This window comes from Bos indicus, chromosome 15, assembly GCF_029378745.1.
Source record: "Bos indicus isolate NIAB-ARS_2022 breed Sahiwal x Tharparkar chromosome 15, NIAB-ARS_B.indTharparkar_mat_pri_1.0, whole genome shotgun sequence".
Taxonomy (NCBI): domain Eukaryota; kingdom Metazoa; phylum Chordata; class Mammalia; order Artiodactyla; family Bovidae; genus Bos; species Bos indicus.
Window position 1 is genome coordinate 74,560,034 of NC_091774.1, and position 7,941 is coordinate 74,567,974.

At 45.6% G+C, this 7,941-nt stretch overlaps 1 long non-coding RNA gene across 4 annotated transcripts in view; it reads left to right on the forward strand.

The window, feature by feature from the left end:
- Window positions 1-1,848: 1,848 nt before the first annotated feature.
- Window positions 1,849-7,941, forward strand: part of LOC109570054 (uncharacterized) — a 33,916-nt gene continuing 27,823 nt past the window's right edge. The window contains exons 1-2 of one of the 4 annotated variants that reach the window (XR_011570923.1): window positions 1,849-3,558; window positions 4,341-4,406. This is a non-coding gene — a long non-coding RNA (uncharacterized lncRNA). The remainder of the gene's footprint in view (window positions 3,559-4,340; window positions 4,407-7,941) is intronic. The other 3 variants (XR_002182423.2, XR_002182424.2, XR_011570922.1) reach the window with 3 other exon arrangements.

Genomic DNA, 7,941 nt, shown 5'->3' on the forward strand with positions numbered 1-7,941 from the left:
CTCAGGAGTCACCATACACTCACCCAGCTCTGCTCCTTGACCTGTGGCCTCGGGCAGATCACTTCCCCTCTGTCCCTGGAGCCCTCCCAGCTTCGATTGCTGAAGTTTATCAAAGACCCTCATGGATCGCCTTAGAGCACCTACAGCCTGAGAACCCTGACCCTGGGGGACGTGTGGGCAGGCAGCAGGGACCGAGACTAGACCTGTAACCCTGTCCCGTAAAGATTGGGAGACAGAGGCACAGCACTTCCCTCCAGCTCCTCTCTCCCAGCCTTGGGTAGAGTCCCAGAAACCCTGGGCTGGGCTGTTTGGTGCAGAATAATTCATGCCAAACCCAAAACGAGAGCCTGAGAGCCAACCTGATGTGGGCTGGAACCCCAGCCAATGTGCACTGCCCCATGGGCCTGCTCTGCCCCCACCAGAACTTGTTCTGGTAGATTTGGTTGGCCCTTAGGAAACCTCTGACCTTCCCTCTGATCTCATGCAGAGGAGTCTGACAGAGCCACCCTTGTCCCCGTGGCTCTGAACCTGTGATATTCCAGGAAAGGCCAGACCCTGTCAGCCTGTTACTCCCAGATCCATGCCCCATAAAACCCATTTTATTGGCTGTTTTATGTGTTCTGAGGTTTATTGGTTAGCTGTTCTCTGGTCTGCTATGGAATGTAATCCCACAGAAAGCTGCTGGCCATGCCCAATCTTCTTTGAACCATCAGTGAGTAGCCCATGTGTGGGACCAGGACTTGCAGAGCCCTCTGCAGGGCTTGGTCCCTGGCCCTAAAGAAGTCTGATAGGGACATACACACACACACACACACACACACACACAGACATTTATAAAACAGTTCAGGATGGGGAAGAAGCTCTCAACTTGAGTTGGGGTGGAAGTGGGGGTTTAAAGAGGCTTCTCTGGTGGCTCAGATGGTAAAGAATCTGCGTGCAATGCAGGAGACCCAGGTCTGATCCCTGGGTTGGAGCAAACCACTGGAGAAGGAAATGGCAACCCACTCCAGTATTCTTGTCTGGAGAATTCCCTGGACAAAGGAGCCTTGGCAGGCTATAGTCCATGGGGGTTTAAATACTGACTCTGAGTCCCCTAGGTTGTATTTGGCTTCAAAAAATGTAGCACAGAGTGGTGATGGCTCAAACTACAAAGACAATAGTTACTGTTTGTAGAAAAGACATCTGAAGGAGGGTTGAATGGCTCAGTGATGCCATCAAAGACCCAGATTCAAAGAGTATCTCAAGGATAGGAAATACAACCAGACATGGCTTAATGAAAGGCAGATCTGAGCATCAGAAAGCCACCTGGAGCTAAGCCACTTTCTCCATTTCCAGAGGGGGAAAAAGCCAGGTGTTAAGGACTGGGCAGTAAAGATGAATAAGGCTTAGGGGGAAAATAAGAGATCCAGATTCTGACAATGTTCTTTGCCATTTTTGACAACGTTCCCCGCCCCCCCCGCCCCCCATGGTTACAAGATGGCTGCCACAGTACCAGCATCACATCAGCCTTCCAGCAGGAAGGATGGTCCTAGCAAACAAAGAACCTTCACCTAGAACTCTCTTTTATCCCATTGTAGCATCATCTCAAAGTTCAGGAATCTCATCTAAATTATATCCAAGTTCAATGAGGCTTATTAGGTACAGTCCCTGAGGTACAGCTCCCCAACCTATAGTTCCTCTTGATCTGAAGACATGTCGACCATGGGGACAAATTATTTGTCCATCACACATCCAACATACAATGGTAGAATAAGCATAGGATAATTGATATAGACCTTTTTGTTCAAATATAAGAAAAATGGAAGGCACACCAAGGCATCAGTCTGTAGCTCTTCTGAAATATGGCTTCTCCTAACAGAGTCTTTAAGTTTTTACTAAGACTGTCCTTAAGATCCTTTCAACTTCTGTCTACTACCTAGCCCTGAAACTACTCCAAAATGTTTAGGTCTTTGTTATGGTAGTACCTACTTCCAGTTCCAATCTTTATTGCTGTTGCAATAGCTATTCCCAAGGTTGGTGGTTGGTGTAAAACAACATAATTATTTAGTATCTCTCATGAGGTCTCTGGTCAGTGTTCGCGAGCACCTTGGCTGGGTGGTATTGACTTGGAGTCAATTATGAGGCTGAAGTCTGACGTTAGTTGGGGGCTGTAATCACATGAGGTCTTAACTAGGGCTGGAGGGTCCAAGCTGACACACTCACACAGCTGGTAAATTGGTACTGCCATTGGCTGGAAGCCTCAGCTCCTCTCCCTGTGGTCTCTTCTAGAGGGCAGCTTGAGTGTCCTCATGACATGGTGGCTGGCTTTCCCCAGGGCAAGTGACCAGCCTGTATGTGAGAAGATTACACAAGGGTGTGAATCCCAGCAGAAAAGGATTATAAGGAGCCATCTTGGAGCCTGGCTACCACACAATACCTGCTTTAAAAAAAAAAAAATTCTTGCTGTATTTACAGAGTAACTCACTGAAGCATGTTTCGCTTCAATAAAGGACTGGGAACTGTTAGCAGTAGAGTTAAATAAATTGTGGTGCATTCATAAGAATGGAGTAATATGCAACAGCAAAAAAATAACAAGGTTATGAACTGATATGGAAAAGTCCTTAAGATATATTTTTATGTAAAAGAAGCAAGGTGAAGAACAGCACATCTGTTAGGGAATCTAGAAGTCTGCGTATGCATGGAGTGCCTTTGGAATGCTATTCTCTGAGGCTGTATAAGGCTGCTCAGTTAGCCCTCTTGCAAAGATGGGAAGTGGAGGCACCAGTTGGTGAACTGGCTGTCTAAGCACAGTTCAGATAACTGAAAACCAGCACAAACTTGGCTCAGTAGCCTGGAGAAAATGTTTCCACATTCTTGGTGAAGCAAGAGGACAAAGGCCAAGTTGCAGGTACTATAGGGGAGCCCTGGTTTCTCTGGGTGGGCTCTGCCGTATGTTTCTCCTCAGTTGGGAAGAGAGGACAAGGGACTCGGACGTAGGGGTATGGGGTCTTTCTGTGTATTTCATATTATGCAGATGATATGCAAATTACACAGAGGGTGCTGCCTGCGCTTCTCTTTCTTCTTTGCAGAACCCGAAGCTTTGGTGCTATCGGCCAGGATGGAGCAACAGGAACTGGATTTAACTTCCTGCCTGAAACAGCCAAAAAAAGTCAGACAAAATATTTATGAAAAAGCAGTTTTCAAGTCGCTAGATATCAGGCAGTGAAGGACAGTGATTCTTGACATAGGAAGTAAGTCATGTGAGCCTTGCATCGCTCTGGATCATTGTTTTGAAAGACTTCCAAGACTGCGGGTCAGGAAGCGTCAGGAACTTAGATGGATCCTGGCACACTCCCTGAATTGAGAAGCAGGAGCTGACAGCCTGGGCAGACCAAAGCGTCTCGAGTTGGCAGGGCAGTGTGTGCGAGAGGAGAGAGCTACAAAAGAATGAATTCCAGATGTCTGCAGAGGGTCTTGCTCCAGGATCCAACAGAGCCCTGATCAGTGAATGTGTGTGAGGCTGGGGAGAGAAACACCCAGAAAGGATTAGCGGAAACCCTACCTGGTGCTCACACAGAGGTGAGAATAACACCCGTTCTATCAGCCAGACTGGAAAACCTCCTAATTCTCAGGGCATTGGAAAGAGTACTCCAAAGGGCTTGCCTCAGTAGCGGGGACAATTAACCTGACCCTAAACATGGGGCTTCCCGGGTGGCCTGGGGTGAAGCACTCACCTGCCCGTGCGGGAGCCCCGGGCTCAATCCTGGGGTCGGGAAGATCCCCTGGAGAAGCAAAGGGCAACCCACTCCAGTATTCTTGCCTGGGAAACCCCGTGGACAGAGGAGCCTGGTGGGCCCCAGACCACGGGGTAGCAAAAGAGTTGGACTCGACTCAGCGACTAAACAACAACAGCTCTGGTCTTGTGCAACAAATCCTAAAGCAAGACTCAAAAGGATCCTTTAGAGCAAATATCAATAATCTCTATTTTATTGAATGCTTTTATAAATAATGGAGGTGAGTATTAAATGCCTTTTTGGCATCAATGGAGATGACCATGATTTTTTTTCCCCGTCCTAGATCAATTAATAAAATAAATTACATGAATAGATTTGCTTTAAGGATACTCAACCATCCTTAAAGTCCAAGGGAATATTTTTATGTCAGCATGATGTATTGCTCTTTAACATGCAGCTGGATTCTGTTAGGTATTTTCTTTAGGTATTTTAGGTTGTTTTTTACAAATGACATCAGGCTGTGAATTTTCCTTTTTTGGTGCTACCTGAAATTGATAACTCTTGACATAGCTCTCCATTTCCTTATTAGAAATGATCTGTTTAAATGTTTTTATTTCTTTTGGACAGCTTTTGCCTATTGTTTTTACTGAGGAAATTATCCATTTCATCTGTTATCAAGTTCACGCACATAAGGTAAACAAATCAATTTCATGTGAACCTCTTAATCTCTTCCATTTCTGCGGGATCCCCCAGTCATTTCTTATTGTGCGTATTTGCATTCACCTGCCTTTTGCTATTGAATTTTTTTTCAAAGAACTAGCTTTTGTGTTTGTATATTGGTTATGTAATGTTTTCTATTTTATAACTTTTATTAATGCCTGCTTTTATCTCTAATAGTTCTTCCTTTCCTTGGTTCAATTTATTGTCTTTTTTTTCAACTTATTGCCTAATTTTTTGAATTGGAAGCTAACTTTACTTCTCTTCTTCTCTCCACCCTTTAAAAAAATTTATGTAGATCTTTAAGCCATAAATTTTCCTCCAACTACTCCTGTAACTGTATTTCATTTTTACTCTTTTATGGGAATACTGTAGTTTTAGTTTGTATTTCCTTTTTTGATCTAAGTCGTTTAACTATCAGTTTAATATTAGGCTTCCCTGGTGGCTCAGATGGTAAAGAATCTACCTGCAATGCAGGAGATGGGGATTCAATCCCTGGGTTGGGAAGATCCCTTGGAGAAGGGAATGGCTACCCACTCCAGTGTTCTTGCCTGGAGAATTCCATGGACAGAGGAGCCTGGAGGGCTACTGTCCATGAGGTTACAAAGAATTGGACACGACCAAGTGACTAACACTTTAAAATTTTTCCATGCAGAAGAATATTTATTTTTTCAGATATAGTTATTAATTTCTTCTTCTTTAATTTCATTGTGGCCAGGCAATGCTTTCCATAGTACTCCTCTTTCTGGAAAGTTTGAGATTATTTGTGAAAAAAGACCTTGTGAAAGTTCCGTGGTCACATGAAAATACAATGTGTTTACAATTTTCATGTCAGATTTGCCCAATAAATTATAATGTTAGTATGTTACTATGTGTCTGTGATATGGACAAATAGGATATTCACTGTAATCTCTTCTACTATTCTACCTGGGCATAGGATTAGACTACATTTACCAGATTTTATAGATAGGTGTGCCCATGAGACTAAGTTCCATCCAATAGAATGTAGGTAGAAACTTTTGTGCCATTTCTACATTTAGGTCTAATGACTGTATATATTAAAAGACGCTTGCTCCTTGGAAGAAAAGCTATGACAAAGATAGACAGCATATTAAAAAGTAGAGACATTACTTTGCCAACAAATTCCATCTAGTCAAAGCTATGGTTTTTCCAGTGGTCATATATGGATGTGAAAGTTGGGGTCTAAAGAAAGCTGAGCACTGAAGAATTGATGCTTTTGAACTGTGGTGTTGGAGAAGACTCTTGAGAGCCCCTTGGACTGCAAGGAGATCCAACCAGTCCATCCTAAAGATCAGTCCTGGGTGTTCTGTGGAAGGACTGATGCTGAAGCTGAAACTCCAATACTTTGGCCATCTGATGAGAAGAACTGACTCATTTGAAAAGACCCTGATGCTGGGAAAGATTGAGGGCAGGAGAAGAAGGGGACAACAGAGGATGAGATGGTTGGATGGCATCACCGACTCAATGGACATGAGTTTGAGTAAGCTCCAGAAGTTGGTGATGGACAGAGAAGCCTGGTGTGCTGCAGTCCATGGGGTTGCAGAGTCGAACACGACTGAGCGGCTGAACTGACTGGCTGACACCTCTCCCACATTTTCTGTTTTCTACTTGTCAGCTGAAATCTGTATATGGTGGTGGCTCAGCTTCCACCATGCTGATGAAGACACAGCTCCAGAGGTGGCGGACTAGACGTTTGGAAGGAACCTCAGCCTGGAATGCTTACCTTTTTCTACTACACGAGAAAGAAACTTGGTTCTTTAAGTCGTCATTTCTTTTCTCTATGTCTCTGTGTCTCTCTATCTCTCTCTCTCACACACACACATACCCACAGAGGCAGCAATCCTTACCCTGTGCATGCCGGCATGCTAAGTCACTTCAGTCATGTCCGACTCTGTGCAACCCTATGGACTGTAGCCCGCCAGGCTCCTCTGTCCATGGGACTCTCCAAGCAAGAATACTGGAGTGGGTTGCCATGCTGTCCTCCAGGGGATCTTCCTGACCCAGGGGTTGAACCACGTTCCTTACATCTCCTGCATTGGCGGGCAGGTTCTTTACCAGGAGCACCGCCTGGGAAGCCCCAGTCCTCACCCTAACGAATAATCAAAACTGGCACCATGGGTAGGACACTGCCGTAACCGAAACCCCAGTGGGCAGGTGGCAGGAACACAGATGTTGTGGGTTTGTATGCTGGAAAGCTGGGGGCTCCTGGCCAAATCATTGGTGAATTTGTTTCCTGCAGGTCTGAGAGGCAGGTTCTGTGCCTGCCACGGCTGTAACTTAAGGAGAAGTTGGAGAGAGCTGGACTGTTAGCGAATATTGGTCATTCCCTGTTACTTTTAGCAAGATATTCGAAGAAAAGAGATGACATCCACACATATTGGGCAGATTTCAAGCCAAGATGAAAGGGAGAAACATGTAAAAGTGTAGGGGCTTCACAGGGTTGAAAAAGCCATCTGTTTCTGTCACCCAAACCACAGGAGATCTGACAGTCATGGCTCAGAGCCTTTCTCAGACTGTCTGTCAAGCAAAACATTCATTCAAGGCGTCCAGCCCCAAGGCAGGGATCAGACCAAGGCTTCTCAGCAAACCTCTTATTTCGGAAGGACTCCAAATAGCTGCCTTTATGTGAGGAAAGAGGTGTGGCTGGAGCCCAGAAGCAAAAAGATGAAGCCGACTTGAGAATTCTGTGAGAAAATAGCTTCAAGTGTGGTTACTGGCTTAGGAGATGACTGGAAACAAACAGATTTTTTTTTTTAACCCTTGCCTGAGATCGACATGCACACACTGCTATATTTATTTATTTACTTCTTTTGGACTGTTTTGGGTCTCGGTTGCCGTGAGCAAGCTTTCTCTAGTTGCAGTGAGCAGGGGCTGCTCTGCATTGCGGGGCACAGGCTTCTCATTGCGGTGGCATCTCATTGCGGTGGCTTCTCTTGTTGCAGAGCACAGGCTCTAGGCACATGGGCTCCGGGAGCTGCAGCACAGGGACTCACTGGTTGTGGCTCACCGGCTCTAGATCGTGAGCTCAGTAGCTGTGGCCCACAGGCTTAGCTGCTCTGTGGCATGTGGCATCTTCCCGAACCACAGATCGATCCTGGGTCCCCTGCATTGGCTGGTGGATTCTTACCCTCTACACCACCAGGGAAGTCCTGGAAACAGACTTTGACTTCTCATACATCTTCCAGGAAACTGTTTTTTTTTTTTTTTTTCCCTCATAGTTGTTTAGGCCCTAAGCCAGCTCTCAAGGAAGACATGTTTTCTGACACCCACTTCCGATGGGGGCAGAAGAGAAAGAAGACTGTCTCAGAGCAGACAGAGCACCCACTGCTGGGTCGGGGCCCTGATAGTCCCTGCCCTGGGACTACTGTGTACTGTCCATGCTCTGTCCTCTGGATGGAGGTCTTTATTGTGGTCTTCCTTTCTCTGTTTTATTCCTGCCTATTGGTCAGGAGGGTGGGACAAACAAATTGTCTTTGGCTTCCAGGCCATC